This window comes from Pelobates fuscus, chromosome 2 (genome assembly GCF_036172605.1).
Source record: "Pelobates fuscus isolate aPelFus1 chromosome 2, aPelFus1.pri, whole genome shotgun sequence".
Lineage (NCBI taxonomy): Eukaryota > Metazoa > Chordata > Amphibia > Anura > Pelobatidae > Pelobates > Pelobates fuscus.
This window is the reverse complement of record NC_086318.1, coordinates 243,278,325-243,297,450: the sequence shown is the minus strand read 5'-3', so window position 1 is coordinate 243,297,450 and position 19,126 is coordinate 243,278,325.

Here is a 19,126-nt window from a genome sequence, read left to right as displayed (position 1 = left end):
TATAACACATATGTTGTTGGTACATAGGCCACGGCCTCCCTCAGATATCTTATTAAAACCATTCCAACATTTCTGAGTAACACATATCTATTGCATAGTATCAACATTTTATTTGCAATCATACGCAAGCAAACCTTAAAACATTGCTGCTACAGGCTATAAGTCTGTTTTCTTTCCAACAATCCACACTCATCATACTACTTTCTTTTACCCATTTCAGGCTGTCAAGCTTATATATATTTGCTCCACACGGGTTTGTCCTGTGAATTTGTCATACTACCAGGTACGTACACCTGCTCATATTGTATTTCTACCATACATTTCATTTCATCCCCCTAGGTTAGAGTGCTGGCAATAGGGTCAGAGGCATCCCAATAGGTATTTACCCCTTCTTGGCAATCGCCATCAGTTAGTGGTCCCGCGAGGCCAACACCCCGCCTCAAACGTTTCAGAGGCAAACACCCATAGGGCCACACGTTAGCTAGCCGCCTCGCATGTTGCATAGAGAGGGTCTCACCTGTCACTCCCTTCCCCTGTTTTCTGTCTTACAGTCACCGAGAGGCCTAAAACTCCTGCCACTATGACGAGTGGCCTCAATAACCCCTCGCGCCAACGCATAGATAGAGCCTCTCAAGCCGCTTGGAAATTAGCAGGGCCTCATCTGTCACCAAACAAGTATAATGTATTCACCATCCGGCCTAGCTAGCCTGTCAGTACAATTTGGTGGTTTCCTATACTAATTAATTGTTTTGTTTATAGTATGTCTCAGGAAGGGGTAGAGGATTTCTCCCTGCCTAGCACCCCGGCTAGAGCTGTCACTCCCACACAAGGAGGAGAGTTAGCCAGTCCAGCATCGATCAGATCCTGGACGATCCCACGTATAACCACGGAATTGAGGAGACAACAAATCCCCTACCCCACTACAGTAAGGAAAGCAGAACTTTTCAAACTGCTACGCACATCTACAAATAACATGGATGCCGGGGAAGGACGTAGCCAGTCCAACCCAGGAGATATACATGCCATGTTATCCTCACTCATGGCGTCCATGAGCAAGGTCAACTCCAAGCTGGAGAAACTTGAGTCGGTCACCACGGCCCTTACTCTAGCAGGAACACCCGCTGCTGCTTCATAAGCACCAGCTCACTTGCCATTAGTTGCTCCAGCCATCACCCTGGATGACCAGGAAGTTAGCCCGGCTCATATGATACCTGAGCATATAAAAAGGGATATCCTGGAAGGTAAAGACGTCAACCTGGCTTCCCTGTTGATTACCTCCCAGGATATTGTTGAGAATAAAACGTATGCTTATGGTGATGTATCTGTTGTTGTCAGGTCTAGGGAAGCCCGCCTAAACAGGAAACTGACTATCCCTGAATTTGTACTAGCTTTTGGTATTTACAGGGATGTCATCTGTGCGGTCTATCCCAACAGAAGAGAGGAGTTTGATCTCTATATGCACAAGCTGGTAGACCTGGGCAACAAATATGGTGGTTCAGCCTTCTATGACTACCATAGGTCTTTTTCTGCAAAAGTGTCTGGAGCCTTCTCCCAGTATGGAACACGATCCAACTTGGGAGGATTGATACCATCATTTTTTGCAGACATTTTGAAGGTCTAAGAACACCGGCTTGTGCATATTGTTCCTCCACAGCCCATACTACAAACTTTTGTCCCAACACAGCGGACGAACATGCCTCCACGCAAGGAGCTAGTTTCTCTGGGGTTCCAGAGAAGTTGTCACGAGACAAACTGGGACGCCCAATCAAGTTTCTGGGCAAGTCCCTGATATGTAATAATTTTAATGTTGGGTCTTGTAATTACAGTGGATGTAGACTATTGCATGTCTGTTCAAAATGTTTTAGGGCACATGCAAAGACCATGTGTCCAAATAAAATTTATTCCAAGCCTTACCAAACGTCCATTAATATGCCAGTATTCACTGCATTTATGTCTCAGCACCCATCTAGACACCTAATAGACTTTCTTATCTCTGGTTTAACAAAAGGCTTCCACACAGGTATCGTACACTTACCAGTCGGAACTCTGGAATGCCCTAAACTACAATCCACCCAACATAACCCCACAGCGGTTGACACCCTCATAGCTCAAGAAGTGGCTGAAGGCTTCGTATTGGGTTCTTTCAAAACTCCCCCATTCACAGAATGGCATACTAACCCCATTGGTATTGTCACAGGGAAATCTTCCCCAAAACAGAGACTCATCGTTGACTTATCGGCACCCCACTCATCGGCCAACCCCAGTCTTAATTCCCTCATCCCCTCTGAGGAATTCTCCCTGCAATACACCACCATAGATCACGCCATTACCGCTATCATACAAGCAGGGGTTGGAGCCTGGCTCAGTAAGACTGACATTACCAACGCCTTTAAATTACTACTAATCCACCCCACACTGTGGCACCTGCATGGCATCAAGTGGTCCAGGAACTACTATTTTTTCTCCCGGTTAACCTTTGGGTCCAAAAGTAGCCCAGCTATCTTTGACACATTTGCTGAAGCATTATGCTGGTTACTATTGAACATAGCCAGATGCCCTATGGTATTACATTACCTGGACGATTTCCTACTGGTCGAGGAGAACACTTCCCCTCCTACTAGTCTCAAAGCTACCACTAAGCTATTTGAGCAACTAGGTGTACCTATCTCCCCTAAGAAAACAGAGAGGCCAGACACGGTTATCACTTTTCTTGGTATCCAATTAGACTCCGCCACAATGCAAGTGAGCCTACCACATGATAAGATAGTGAATATTCTCACTTACATAAACAGCTACCTTCAGCTCGGTACTTGCAACCGCAAAGAGCTACAGTCTCTGCTGGGATCACTAAATTTTGCTATGCGCATCATACCTCAAGGCCGCTCCTTTATATCACGACTATTGTATCTTTTTCCACTTTTCCTACATGACACGCGCAGGTTGTCCTTAGATACCCAAGCTACGACAGATCTAAACATGTGGAAGAGATTTTTATCCACTTGGAATGGTAAAAGTATGTTACTCCCTCAATTGACTGACTCATCTCCCACCATTTGGTCAAATGCGACATCTACCACTGGTTTTGCAGCAATTTTTGGGAACGAATGGCTTTGGGGCAGCTGGCCTTCAGCAGTTCAGGATTTTGAAGGTTTTTCCACTACCTCAGCTCTTTTTGAGATCTATCCCATCGTGGCGGCTGCCGTAGCATGGGGTAATTTATGGGCAAACATGCCAGTTCGTTTCTACTCAGATAACCAGGCAACCTGTCACATCATCAACAAAGGTCGTTCCAAATCCCTTACGATCATGAGATTTCTGAGGAAACTTACTTGGTTGTCAGCTTGTCATAATTTTTTCCTATGTTGTTTCCATGTTCCAGGTGTATGTAACACAGCTGCTGACAATTTGTCTCGCTTTAAATTTCAGGCGTTTCATCAAGCACTCCCGTCACCGGCGCCCACAGCCACCATCACTCCAACATTTCAACAACTCATACTGGACTAGAAACAATCATGCAGCATAGCAGGACATTGTCCCAATTGGCACTTTCAAACAATACACACAAAACATACAACAGAGCTTTCACACTATTCAAAAGATTCCTTCTGGAACATAACATCATGCAACCATTTGTTATGACATCTTTTTGGGGGTTTGCTTCCTTTTACCACCTTAAAATTAAAATGTCATATAACACCATCAAACTCTATATCACTGGCATTCAACACCACATGCTAATCTTACACCCAAATAACAACAGTTTCATGGCCTCTCACCAAATTAAGACCATACTCAGAGGTATTCAGAAATCAGAACCCACACATACAGCCCAGAGGCTACCCATAGATAACCATATCTTTAAAGCATTATCTAACCTGCTTGACCTAAAACCGTTTGACACCAATGGAAACTCCATCATCAAAACAGCAATATACATAGCTTTCTATGGATTTCTAAGACAGAGAGAATTCACTACAACCTCCACGACCCAAACTACTCCTTTCCTCCTCTATTCCCACTTGACAAAGCATATGGATCATTACATCCTGACTTTACCTCACTCCAAAACCAGTCAGCACATACCCATAAACATTCCGTACTATACCACGCACAACAGATGGTGTCCAGTCAGGGTTCTTGATGCCTACATACAGCATCATATCTTACTACCCTCACAACCATTACTAAAGCTGCAAGGTTCAGTACTCACCACTACAACCTTCATGACCTACGTCAGGTCTTTGCTCACACAACTGGGCCTCAACGCAGCCAACTACTCAGGGCACTCCTTTCGTATAGGAGCTGCGTCCACAGCCTCCAGTGTAAACATCCCAACTCATGTTATCAAAACACTGGGGCGCTGGAAGTCATCCGCTTACTCACGGTACATACCTAACCCAGTACAAGACTTAAGGGATGCTTTCAAAAACATGTCTTGTTGATAAAATGTATATGTATTGGTTGTCTGTAAATAAATTTGTTTACTTCAATTTTGCCCTCTTCTTTCTCAGGCCTACCTCATCGTCGGTTCCGGCACACCACAACCGACTTGCTCTTTTATTATCCTACATTTATCTATGATATTTCACACTGTACTATCATAAGCACCTAACACAAGTATTAAGGCAATTTGCCTGGATTTGTGGGAGGGGCTGGTTTGCTACCTCTAGCCTACTTAAGGCACTCCCCTTACCTTGCTCATTACCATTCAAGGTCAGAGTTGAATGACCCTCCCACCACACCACATTTTAACATTTATTTCCTTTCTATTTCTTTTCCTGGGTAGGCCCTCTTCTTTCTCAGGCCTACCTCATCGTCGGTTCCGGCACACCACAACCGACTTGCTCTTTTATTATCCTACATTTATCTATGGTATGTCACACTGTACTATCATAAGCACCTAACACAAATTATATTATATATGGGCTGTATGAGTTGTGGTATCTCAAATATATGGCCGGAATTACCTATGTGAGATACTTACAAATATCACAGTCTACGTGAGACTACCACTATATACATACAGACACCTTATATATGAACAGGAGACTGACAGACTATATACCAACCACTTCCCCTCCTCCAGGACTGAACAATCAGTCAATCTACCTACAATATAGTCCACACAACAACACAGTGTTCCATGTTTTGGACCAACATTTTATGCAAAGTGGGACTGTAGAGAAATATTTGAATAACTCTGATAGTCAGTACAGATCTAACTGGATTTTTAAACGGGTATCACTTTTCACCTTTTCACTTTATCACCTATTAAGTTTTTAGTGTTTTCACACTTATGGTTATATTTTAATTTGATGCAATAAAGGTTTATACCATGAATATGGAACTTTAACTGAGGAGGTTTTCTCTGAATGAAAGTGGACCCTACTCACGTTTAGTGAGTGGTTACCCCACTCCATTCATTTTTTTCTTTTCTTGTCGTATTATTTAAAAATGTATTTTGTTTTGAATCCCTCCAGGACTGGATGAGGTTCTGGCCCTTGATTTACAGATAAGAAAGATGTTAACATGCTGTCTACAACGCACAACTAAAGTCCTGTGCCAGTGTCTGTCAGAGAAAGAACTGAGCAGCTGGAAAAACTGAAGTGCATTGTAGACTACAGCAAGTATATGGATGGAGTAGACTTGGCTGATCAATATATACAGCCTTATCTGGTGAACCGAAAAAGTAGGTCCTGGTATAAGATAATTGCAATCTATTTAGGCCAGGTTGCCAGTTTCAATTTTTATGTGCAGTATAAAAAAAAAAGCAGCCACAGGGAAGTCATACCCATTTCTTGATTTTATGTTGAAATTTGTGTCCGATATTTTATTTAGTCTGTGCCCCAATACTCCTTCTTTGGAATCAGGAGCTGCCCAAAGACTTTGTGGCAAGCACTTTCCTTCCCAAATACCACACCCTGTAAAATGTCACCCCAGAGAAAGTGTTGTGTTTGCTGCAAGAAAGGAGTCAAAAGGACTGCATTATTACTGCCCTTCCTGCATAGGCGTGCGCAGCCTATTGTATAAGGGTGTGCACCCTAAAGCACAAACACACACACCGTATATATATATATATACACACACACACACACACACACACACATATGCTGCTGTGTGTGTGTGTAGGCGCTGTGTGTGTGAAGGCGCTGTGTGTGTAAGGGTGCTGTGTGTAAGGGCGATGTGTGTGTGAGTGCGATGTGTGTGTGAGGGCGCTGTGTGTAAGGGCGCTGTGTGTGTAAGGGCGCTGTGTGTGTAAGGGCGCTGTGTGTGTAAGGATGCTGTGTGTGTAAGGACGCTGTGTGTGTAAGGACGCTGTGTGTGTAAGGGCGCTGCGTGTGTAAGGGTGCTGCGTGTGTAAGGGTGCTGTGTGTGTGTGCAGGCGCTGTGTGTGTGTGAAGGCGATGTGTGTGTGAGGGCGCTGTGTGTGTAAGGGCGCTGTATGTGTGTGTAAGGGTGCTGTATGTGTGTGTAAGGGCACTGTGTGTGTGTGTAAGGGTGCTGTGTGTGTGAGGGTGCTGTTAGTGTGTGTGTGTGTATTTGTGAGGGTGCTGTTAGTGTGTCTGTGTGAGGGTGCTGTGTGTGTGCTGTATGTGTGAGGGTGCTGTGTGTGTAGATGCTGTGTGTGGGGGGGTGCTGTTTGTGCGCTGTATGTGGGTGCAGTTGTGTGTGCTGTATGTTTGGGGGATTGTGTGTATTGTGTGGGGGCCGTTTAGTAAATATCCCCCCTCCCTTCTTACCTTGTCTTACTTTATGTAGGGGGGGGGGGGCCTTGCTGCTGCTGCGTTCCCTGGTGGTCCAGTGGAGGTGGGGCAGATTGCTTAATATCCCCCCTCCCTTCTTACATTATGCCTGGGGGGGATCCTTGTTCCTGCTGCTTTCCCTGGTGGTCCAGTGGAGAGTGAACTCAATATCTCACGACAGGAACCTAGCGGAGCTGCTGGAAAGAGCTCCCCGGGTCCTCTCCTGCCTCCCTCACTGCCTTAGAGCAGAGCTGACACTCGGATAGCGCCGGCTCTGCATGAGCCCACAGGGGAGATCCTGAGATCACTCCTGCCGGTCTCACTCCATATTCATGCCGGGGGGATTAGGGTGTGCCCAGGCGCACGCCTATGCCTTTCTGTCCATCACGACCTGCCCTTTACATAACAGACTGTTGAATAGTCTATCATAAAGAGCTGAACTATTGAATCACTCTGTTCATATTAAGCCCACCAAATATACATCAATACAACATTTAGAATGCTTGTTAAATGGTATGCCACCATGGGGGCAATTTTATTTCTTGGGTGCCATCTTCTCTCAAAGGAAACATAGGGGTAGAAAATCACTTTTTACAAATTAAAACGTACTTCTCATATATATAGCCCTGCATTTTTTTATACATTTTGCCCTACATGTGTGATATTTGTGAGACAATGTGTAATGAAATACTGAGGCTGTGTTGTACTAACTCAAATGAGGATTATGAAATTTCCGGGAAAAATCTAAACAATCTGCCATTTGAAATATTTTGGGTTTACTTATTTTAAAAATAGTATGCCATACTAATGGATATGCTATTACCCTGGCTGCCATACTCTCAATGGCGAAATAAGCACATAAAATCACTTTGCTAAATTTCCACGTATAAAGACTGCAATAGGAAAGCCCTATATTTAATCCAATAATTTTCCACAACCCCATAAAACCTGTACATGGGGTTACTGTTGTACTTGTGAGACATTGCTGAACATAAATATTAGTGATTCAGATCAATGAAATCTATAATGAAGATAATATCATCAGTGCAGTGGCGGATCCAGGGGGGGGGCAACGGGGCAATTGCCCCCCCCGAGAATACCGACGGTCTCCCTCTCCCTCCCCTGCCAGCCCTTAAATGTGCGTGCGGACCGGAGATCACAGATCTCCCTCCCCGGTCCGCAGGCACTGTGCTGGCGGCCGGCGGGGGAGGGAGGGAGTTAGAGGGAGGACCCGGAGGTCAGGCTGCAGCTCCTCCGGGTCCTCCTCTCGCGAGATTTGGAGCGTTGCCGCGGTTACCACGGAAACGCTCCAAATCTCGCGAGAGTGAACTCTCCCCACTGGGACCATCAATGAATCGCCCACCGGACCACCAGGGAAATGTCCCCCCTCCCCCAGTAAAGGTAAGAAGGGAGGGGGACATAGAATATTTATTTAAATAAAATATAAAAAAAAAGACCCCATACCCTTATATCACACACACTGCCCCCCATTACACACATACTGCCCCCCATACACCCACACTGCCCCCCATACACCCACACTGCCCCCCATACACCCACACTGCCCCCCATACACCCACACTGCCCCCATACACCCATACTGCCCCCCATACACCCATACTGCCCCATACACCCACACTGCCCCCATACACCCACACTGCCCCCCATACACCCACACTGCCCCCCATACACCCACACTGCCCCCCATACACCCACACTGCCCCCCATACACCCACACTGCCCCCCATACACCCACACTGCCCCCATACACCCATACTGCCCCCCATAACCCATATTGCCCCATACACCCATACTGCCCCATACACCCATACTGCCCCATACACCCATACTGCCCCATACACCCACACTGCCCCCCATACACCCACACTGCCCCCCATACACCCACACTGCCCCATACACCCACACTGCCCCATACACCCACACTGCCCCATACACCCATACTGCCCCCCATACACCCATACTGCCCCCCATACACCCATACTGCCCCCCATACACCCATACTGCCCCCCATACACACACACTGCCCCCCATACTGCCCCCATACACCCACACTGCCCCCCATACACCCACACTGCCCCCCATACACCCACACTGCCCCCCATACACCCACACTGCCCCCATACACCCACACTGCCCCCCATACACCCACACTGCCCCCCATACACCCATACTGCCCCCCATACACACACACACTGCCCCCCACACTGCCCCCATACACCCACACTGCCCCCATACACCCACACTGCCCCCATACACCCACACTGCCCCCATACACCCACACTGCCCCCATACACCCACACTGCCCCCCATACACCCACACTGCCCCCCATACACCCACACTGCCCCCCATACACCCATACTGCCCCCCATACACACACACTGCCCCCCATACTGCCCCCATACACACACACTGGCCCCCATACACACACACTGACCCCCATAGACCTGTACTGCCCCCATACTGCCCCCTCATACACACACACTGACCCCCATAGACCTGTACTGCCCCCCATACTGCCCCCTCATACACACACACTGCCGCCCCATATACACACATTGCCCACACTCACACATACACTGCAATACTCACACACACACACTGCAACTGTTACACACACATACTGTCCCACACATACACTGCATCCCTGACATACACTGCCGCTCTCACACACGCTCACACACTGTCCCCCTCACACACACACTGCACCCCTTACACATTGCACCACTCACACACACTACTGCTCCAATGCACTACTACAGCCCCATTTCCCAGCAGACTTCAGGTAAGTTGTCAAACTGTTCTTAAACGGTTTGACTACTTACTCTGGGAGGGGGTCCCGGCACTATAGACACCATAACCACTACACTGAGCTGTAGTGGTTATTGTGTCTGGATTATTTCTTTAAATAATCTACAAGTGCCCCTCCCGAGATCAGGCTCTGGATCCGCCACTGCCGGACACTGCCACCAGACATGTACAGTAGTGTCATTGGTCTGTTGGCATCTCCAGCATTTTCCCTCTACATTTGGGTATATGGTCTGTAGTTTGGTTGGCGAGTAATGCCATCTCGACATTCTTTTAAAATGGCTCTCTCAGGTACTTGTGTTGATGGACAATTTGTGAGCCGTTCTGAATATATGGTGCCAGTCTGTTTCCGTAATCGTTATGTGGAGTTCATGTTGCCATTGTTGTGTGCAATTGGGCAAAGTGTGGTATGTGGTGTCCTGTAAGAGTTTATACATCATGGAGAGCTGTTTGTTTTTAAGCATGCATGTTTCACAGTATATTTCAAATGTAGTTAAGGTACGGCTCCCTTTCAGGAGTTCATTATTAGTTTGGATGAAGTGTGTGAGTTGGTGATAGTGGTAGATTTGGAGTGCTGTTGGGGGATGAGCGGTCACTATCGTGTCTAGAGGTTTGATTCGTACCCCTTCCACTATATTCGTTAGTTTTAGACCTAGTGGAGGGTTAGGCAGTTGTATGAAGTCATACGTATTAGGTTGTAAGCCAGGGGGGGGGGGAAGAGAGGGTTCCGGGTTAATGGGTATAGAGGCAATGGATATGTTGATATGTCTGTTAGTTCTCTAATTTGTCTCCACATTCGCATTGTGGGTGCTATGGTTGGGTGGGTGCTGTGGTTGGACCCCATAAAAGTTGTCCCCTGGTGGTGCCAAGGGATTGCATGGAGCAGAGTCTGGAAGAAGTGATTTTCCAGTGTGACCCACTGTAGTTCGGAGTTCGGATTCGTCCTATTGAGATCCTATTGAGGATGACGGCTTTGTAATATTGGTATATGTTGGGCATGGCGAGGCCGCCCTGTGTTTAGGGCCGTGTTAGGATGTCGTATGAGATTCTCGGTCGTTTATTAGCCCATATGTATTTGGTAAATATTTGTTTCAGTCTGGTGAAGAATTGTTTTGGTATGTGGATTGGGAGAGTCTGGAAAAGATACAGCAGTCTCGGAAGGACATTCATCTTGATGATATTGATCCTTCCCAGCCAGCCGAATTGTGGTTTATGCCATCGTGACAAGTCATCGGATATTGTTTGGAGTATAGGGCTGTAGTGTAAGGGCATTAGTTGTTGAGTGTCGGAGGAGAGGCTGGTTCCTAGGTATGTGATAGAGAATGCGGCCCAAGCGAATGGGTATTGTTCTTTTAGGGTTTCCTGGTTATGTGTGGACATTTTTAGTGGTAGGATTTTGCTTTTAGAGAAATTAACTTTAAAGTTGGATACCCTGTGGTACATAGTTACATAGCTGAAAAGAGACTTGCGTGCATCAAGTTCAGCCTTCCTCACATATGTTTTTGCTGTTGATCCAAAAGAAGGCAAAAAATCCAGTCTGAAGCGCTTCCAAACTAGGAAAAAAATCCTTCTTGATCCCAAAATAGCAGTCAGATGCTTGGATCAAGCAGCTATTACCCCACTAATTAGAAATAATATCCCTGTATGTTATGTTTTTGCAAGTATTTATGCAATTGCAGTTTAAACATCTGTATAGACTCTGACAAAACCACCTCTTCAGGCAGAGAATTCCATATCCTTATTGCTCTTACTGTAAAAAAACCTTTTCTTTGCCTTAGATGAAATCTTCTTTCTTCCAGCCTAAATGTGTGACCTTGTGTCCTATGTATAGCCCTGTTTATGAATAGATTTCCAGATAATGGTTTGTACTGGCCCCCGAATATATTTGTATAATGTTATCATATCCCGTCTCAGGCGCCGTTTTTCCAAACTTAAGAGATTTAAATGTTTTAACCTTTATTCATAACTAAAATGCTCCATTCCTTTTATCAATTTTGTAGCTCGTCTCTGCACTTTTTCTAGTGCCATGATATCTTTCTTTAGAACAGGTGCCCAAAATTGCACAGCATATTCAAGGTGTGGTCTTACCTGCGATTTATAAAGAGGCAAAATTATATTTTCATCTCGAGAATTTATGTCCCTATTTATACATGACAAAACCTTGCTGGCCTTAGCAACGGCAGATTGACATTGCATATTGCTGCCTATTTTGTTGTCTATAACAAATCCTTCTCGTGTGTGGTTATCCCTATTTCACTACCATTTAGGGTGTAAATTGCTTGTGCATTTTTTATTTTTTCTTGTGCATATGAATATACATGACATATAATCCTGCAGAGCCACAGTAGCTTTAACAGGCGCATTAAGAGTATTGGTTAATGTGGCTTACGATAGACCGCACAATTTAATATTTTAGAACATAGAACAGGCAAAACAGGCTGCGTATAGAATATGATTACAGACTATTTAGTTACAACGTATGAAAACAGTGTGATTAGTCTCGAGGAGTTGTACATCATATCACATATTCTGCACTGTTTATGTTAGTATACATGCGTGTCTGGTTAATGTGGCTTGCGGTAGACCGCACAATTTAATATTTTAGAACATGGAACAGGCTAAACTGACTGCGTATAGAATATGATTAGTGACTATTTAGTTACAACGTATGACAACAGTGTGATTAGTCTCGAGGAGTTGTACGTCATATCACATATTCTGCACTGTTTATGTTAGTATACATGCGTGTCTAGAGGACCTGCCTGAACGAGACAGACTATGCGACTCATGAGACATATGAAAATATGAAAAGAAAACCTCAGGCATACTCATAGATTATCATCATAGCTTATCAGTAAGCTTTCAGTTAGTTGTGATGAACGATTAGTTGTTACAAAAGATTATTTTGCCCCTGAGACCTCCCCAACCATACATCAAACCAGGTAAGCAAAGGAATCCTGCCCCCCATGCTGATCTAAGGTTAATGAGGGAAGACATGCATTAATTACAGACAGCAGATATCAATAGTCCCAAGGAATGGGCCCAAGGTAAAGGTTAAGACTCTGCATGATATTAAGTGTTACAGCGTGGTGGTGGCAGATGACCCAGGAATCTCAGGAACCTTCCGTTAGTGTCCTCCTCCAGCTGTAGGCTGCTTTGCACATGTAGGCTGCTTTGCCCATGTATTCCTCCTGCAAGATGGAGAGTTCATGTGAACTGTTGCCCCCTTGTGGACAGGCTGTCATCGGTTGCCGTGGCCCTGTTGTATCATGCTGGAGTCCTTCTGTGGAGTGTCCCCTCTTGCCGGACCGGCCCGAAGGTAAGTCCTTTGATGAGGGGCGGTGTGGGCTATCTCTGAGCTTCGTTCCCCGATTTTGGTGAGTATCGGGTGGGCACTGCTCAGAGCCCTATTTGATCCAGCCTCTCCAGCCACGATGTTGGGTTCCACCTGGGCTCTGTGGGGAGTTTGGCCAGCCAGGAGGGAGAGTCTACATGCCTCTGGGTTTGGGCGTTCAGAGTTGAGTTTACCGCCATTTTACACGCGGCTCCGGGTTCCATCCATATTAGTGTGGTGATAGGTCCCTGCCGCAGGTTCACCGCTGCCGCAGGGGTCTCGGGCATGGACCGGGATAACCCCCACCGGCCCGAGAGAGGGGGGACGGGGCCTGCTCCACGAACTTGTGAGGGTCTGGCATGACACAGTCGGGCGGGATAGCGGGGCGGCAGCTGTCCACCCCGCTCACCGCCTAAGTAGGCCTCATCCTATGCGGACGACATGAGTCTCTCTGAGGGACTAAAACACAGTATGCAAGCCTCTCCTCAGGTCCAGTGCCCCTTCGTGTAACCGACCGCATTCTGGTCATCAGAAGAGTACCAGGTCAGTTGTAACTTGATTAAATTTCGCCTGATTGCAGGAGCTGTTGTTTCACGCGGCTGGTCTGCATGGCGGTCAGGCCCCGCCCCCCTGCTTGTGCATTCTTAACCCCCCAATCTATCCAAATCCCTCTGCAGCAAGGCAATATCCTGCTCACATGTTATGACTTTACAAAGTTTTGTGTCATCTGCAAACACTGATACATGGCTTTCAATGCCCATTTCAAGATCATTTATAAATATGTTAAATAGAAGCGGTCCCAAAACAGAACCCTGAGGGACACCACTTACCACTTTTGTCCAGCTTGAAAATTTACCATTAATGACAACTCGTTATACTCTATCCTTAAGCCAATGTTCTACCCAAGAACAAGAATATTCATCTAGACCAATTTATTTTAGTTTGAAGACTAACCTATTGTGAGGAACCGTATCAAATGCCTTGGCAAAATCCAAGTAGATCACATCCACTGCAACTTCCTGATCTATACTTCTACTTAGTTCTTCATAGAATGCAATTAGGTTAGTTTGACATGACATATGTTTCATAAAACCATGCTGATTATTGCTAATAGCGTAGTTCTTCCCAATGAATTCCTGAATATTATCCCTTAATAGCCGTTCAAATAATTTTAAGCTCACAGGTCTATAATTTCCAGGCAAGGATTTTGAACCCTTTTTAAATATAGGAACAACATCTGCCTTCCTCCAATCCTCCGGTACAATACCTGAAACAAAAGAATATTGAAAAATTAAATACATAGGTTAATTTATTTCCCCAATAAGCTCCTTAAGTACTTGTGGGTGGATACCGTCAGGCCCCGGAGCTTTATTTACATTAATTTTCTTTAATAGCTGTAGCACCTTGTCTCAAGTTATCCAATCACAAGTTATCTGCAAGTTTGTTGCAGCAATCATTCACTTATCTCTTGCCATAGGATCCTCATTAATATATACTGAAGAAAAATAGTTATTTAAAATTTCTGCCTTTTCCTGGTCTTCATTAACTAACAGACCCATCTCAGTTTTCAGTGTACCTACACTTTCATTTTTTGTTTTTTTAGAATTGATGTACTTGAAAAAAAATTATTGGCTTCCTTATATCTATAGGATGCCTCTGATTTGTCCAATTTAAATGCTTTAAATGCCCTTTTCTTATTTTTAATCTCTTGTTTTACTTCTCTAATAAGCCACATTGGTTTTAATTTGTTTCTTTTATATTTATTACCCAATGGTACATACTGTGAAATGTACCTTTCTAATATTTGTTTGAATAGTTTCCATTTTTCCCCAGTGTTTTTATCACTACGGAGGTAATGCCAGTCGATATTTTGTAGAGCTTCCCTAATCTTATTAAAATTGGCTTTTTTTAAATTATATGTTTTAAAATAAATGCTTTTGCTTTTTTGAGTTTATTTCAAAAGTTACCATATTGTGATCACTATTTCCCAAATGCTCCCCTACTTGAATGTTGGTTAAAAGATCAACATTGTGGGGGGCGGAGCCAACAGCCGAACTGACTGGTCGCATCTCAAGAGAGCTCCGAGATTTACAGACACAAATTGAGCAAAATTCGACTAATTTACCCCCCAAAACAGCTGCCAAAGTTAACCTGCTGCTGCAGAAGACACACCAATGGGCAGGAAAAACAAAAAGCCGAAACCTGATCTGCCCCAGCCGGGCACCAGCATAGGGGATCTATGGCAGCGAGCATGTGGCGCGCCAGAGCCTGACTTAGACGCCTACATGGAAGACTTCGTCGACTCCGACGATGGACTCTCTTAGCCTGAGGAGGCATGCCCATCCGCAATGCATATCCCGATACAGCCTCAAGCAAAGCCGGACACTGCCCCGGTCACTAAGGCTGAAATGAGGGAGCTGTTAGCGGAGCTCCGCAGAAACATCCAGGTGGATATGGCTGAAATGAAAAAAGACATTCAGGGCCTAACACACCGCATGAGCACCGTGGAGCAAGACTGCCGCACCCAATCGAGGCAAGTGTCCACGCTCCAACAGGAGTGTCATGGCCGTTACCGGTAATTCCTGTCTCTTCCGGGTTGACGGACTGTTGCCACTCCCCCTCTCTGACGCGGTCTCGCTGCGCTACATAATGCGACCGCGCCAGCCAACAGACGCTGGATTAATGAAAAGCGTACCGCGGACTTAAACCGGCTGCAACTCCTCTCTACAATTTTCCTGTGTACCGAACCGGACTCGTACTCGACTGACCTCCTTCTCCTTCCCTCGATCACGGCTAACACTTTGACTCCTCTCGACCTTTCTATAACAGAACCTCCCCGGAGGGGAATCTGGGACCAACTTAAAGCCTCTGGAAGCTAAGTTTTTTGTTTTTTTTTTGTAAATTCTTTATTAGGACAATCAGGTGAGTACAGAATCACAAAAATACTTACACCACAACAGTGTAAATACGTATAGTCAGTTCGGAGAGTAACACTGAAAGTAAGCGTTGTTGTCTTCTGATTATCTAACATACAGCAAGCATTATACAGCTGTTAATCAATCAGTAAATTATAAGCAATTGAAGCAGATTAAACAATTTAAACAATTATAGGTAGGTGCATCTTCACGAGCCAAAACAGTTTCAGTAACATCAGTAATCGATCAAGCGAGTTTAAACGAGGGGATATCTCAGGGCCCCATTCCTTGGTCCCACTAAGGAACCTGGCATATAGACCTTATGGCTAAGAAACTAGATAATAACTTCATTCTCAAACATGTTTATATTGGGCACATGGAGCTGTAAGATCCTACGAGGCCCCAGTTGGGCGTAGTGTCGGAGATATGTAGGTATTTGCTGAACTAGGTGTGTTGTGGTGCAATTAAGATTGTCGGTTCCAAGCACATACATTTCACAGTTAAGGACGCCACCCCTCTAATCCCATTCTTAACCAGGGATCTCCTAAAGAAGAGAATTCCAGAAGTCGCCTGTGCGACAGAAGTGGTTTGGGTATGTCCGTCTATCGTAGTAGTCCTACAGTCTGAAGCCTGATGCGGTGCCTTGGAGTATTGCAGGGTTTATGTTGTATTCCCGTCCCCCTGTCAGTCTAGTGTGTCATACTGTGGGGTTATTGCTGTGTATGTTCAGTTCCCTAGTTGTTTCTTCAGTTAGCCTTTAGTGATGACATTGGCTCGCCTCCCTGAAATCTACTACATTCCATACCTATAACTCGTGCCTCCTCGCAGTCGGGTACCCCTGTTCCCGACCTCCTCGGGCCCAGCCCGAGCCGCCGCCACGGTGTCCTAGAAGTAGGTCGCGTGGGCTTGAGTGGAAGCATTGTATAGTGTGAGAAAGAGAAAGGGGGGGACAGATGAGGGGGGGGGAAGGAGGGTAGGGTGTAAAAGTGGCACCGTGCGTCGACGTGTGCCCGGGCATCCCTGGACCCAGTGTACAATGGTTCCTCCTGCTCCCGGTCGAGAGAGGTATACATACCACGGGGTCCAGGTGGCGACGTGTTTGGTGCTCCGTCCGAGCAGTTCTGCGTATCGTGCCTCGGCCGTGTGTATGTCTTCTACCCTCTGAAGCCATTTAGCAGGTATGGATGCCTTTGCCGCATTCAGTAGGTGTCGAATTATCGATCGCTTGTATTGGGCTATTGAGCCTTCCGTGTGATGCAGTAGGGCCATTTCTATGTTGAAGTCAGGTAGGTCTCCCAGGATGGTTGTCATTTCCCTTTGTATATCTTCCCAAAATGACTCAATCTTTGCGCAATCCCACCAGATGTGTCTTATTGTGCCCGTGTGGGTTTCGCATCTCCAACAGGTGTTTGCAGGGCCGGACTGGCCCACCGGGATACCGGGAATTTTCCCGGTGGGCCGCGGCACCTGGGGGCTGCTCTGAGCAAGTATGTGCCACCGGGTGGCCGGTCCGGTGGCACACACTCTGAGGGTGCCGGCCGGCCAGTCGGCGGCCGCATTCCACGCTGGAGCCGCCGGACCGGGTGGCAGCCTCGCTGGTCCGGCGGCACTCCTTTCACTAATGCAGACTCGCTGAAGGCTGTTGGAGGAGGGAGGAGCATGTCTCTGTACCATGCTCCCTCGCGGTCCCTTTGCAGGGAATTGTGGGAACCGCGAGGGAGCATGGTACAGAGACATGCTCCTCCCTCCTCCAACAGCCTTCAGCGAGTCTGCCTGAGTGACATCCTGACAGGAGTGCCGGTCCGGCGGCTCCAGCGTGGAGTGCGGCCGGCCCCTTTGATTCCTTGACTCCTCTCAGGTAAATGGGAGGGGAGGGGAGGGGGGAAATAAAACAGAGGGGCACTGGGAAAGGATGGGGGAAGGAGAGAGAGACACAGAGGGAATAAAGGGGCAATAGAAAGATGGTGGAGGGAGGAAAAAGAGACAGAGGGGGAGAGAGAGAGGAAGGGGGAGAGAGAGAGACACACAGGGAAAGGGGGAGAAAGAGAGACACACAGGGAAAGGGGGAGAAAGAGACAGAGGGGGAGAGAGAGAGGAAGGGGGAGAGAGACACACAGGGAAAGGGGGAGAAAGAGACAGGGGAAGAGAGAGGAAGGGGAGAGAGAGAGACAGAGGGGAAGAGAGAGGAAGGGGAGAGAGAGAGACAGAGGGGAAGAGAGATGTGGGGGAGAGAGACACACAGGGAAAGGGGGATAAAGAGACAGATGGGGAGAGAGAGGAAGGGGAGAGAGAGAGACAGAGGGGGAGAGAGAGACAGAGGGGAAGAGAGAGGAAGGGGGAGAGAGAGACAGAGGGGAAGAGAGAGGAAGGGGGAGAGAGAGAGACAGAGGGGAAGAGAGAGAGGGGGAAGAGAGATATGGGGGAGAGAGAAACACAGGGAAAGGGGGGGGAGAGAGATGTGGGGAAGAGAGAGACAGAGGGGAAGAGATGTGGGGGAGAGAGAGAGACACACAGAGAAAGGGGGACAAAGAGACAGACGGGAAGAGAGATGTGGAGGAGAGAGAGACAGAGGGAAGAGAGATGTGGGGGAGAGAGAGACAGAGGGGGGAGAGAGGAAGGGGAGAGAGAGAGACAGAGGGGAAGAGAGAGGAAGGGGGAGAGAGAGACAGAGGGGAAGAGAGAGGAAGGGGAGAGAGAGAGACAGAGGGGAAGAGAGAGAGGGGGAAGAGAGATATGGGGGAGATAGAAACACAGGGAAAGGGGGGAGAGAGATGTGGGGGAGAGAGAGACACACAGAGAAAGGGGGAGAAAGAGACAGAAGGGAAGAGAGATGTGGAGGAGAGAGAGACAGAGGGAAGAGAGATGTGGGGGAGAGAGAAACACAGGGAAATGGGGGAGAAAGAGACAGAGGGAGAAAGGAGAGAGACACACAAGGGGAGGGGGAGAAAAAGAGGCAGAGGGGGAAGAGAGAGACTGGGAAGGAGAGGGGAGACTTTCCCCCCCCCCCCCCATGAGGCTCTCCACTGCCAGCCGATCTCCCTCCCCGTTCCACAGGCACCGTGCGGGCAGCCGGCTCCTCTGCGTCCTTCTCGCACGAGCACAGAGCGTTGCCGCGGTTACCACGGCAATGCTCCGGCTCTCACGAGAGTGAACTCTAGCCCTGGAGCTATGGGCTAGAGTTCAATCTCACCACTGCGACCACCATGAATTCCTGGTGGTCGCAGTGTTGAGAGTGAACTCTAGCCCCATAGACTCACTTCCCCCACACACACACCATACACATTCACACACTGCCCCCATGCACACA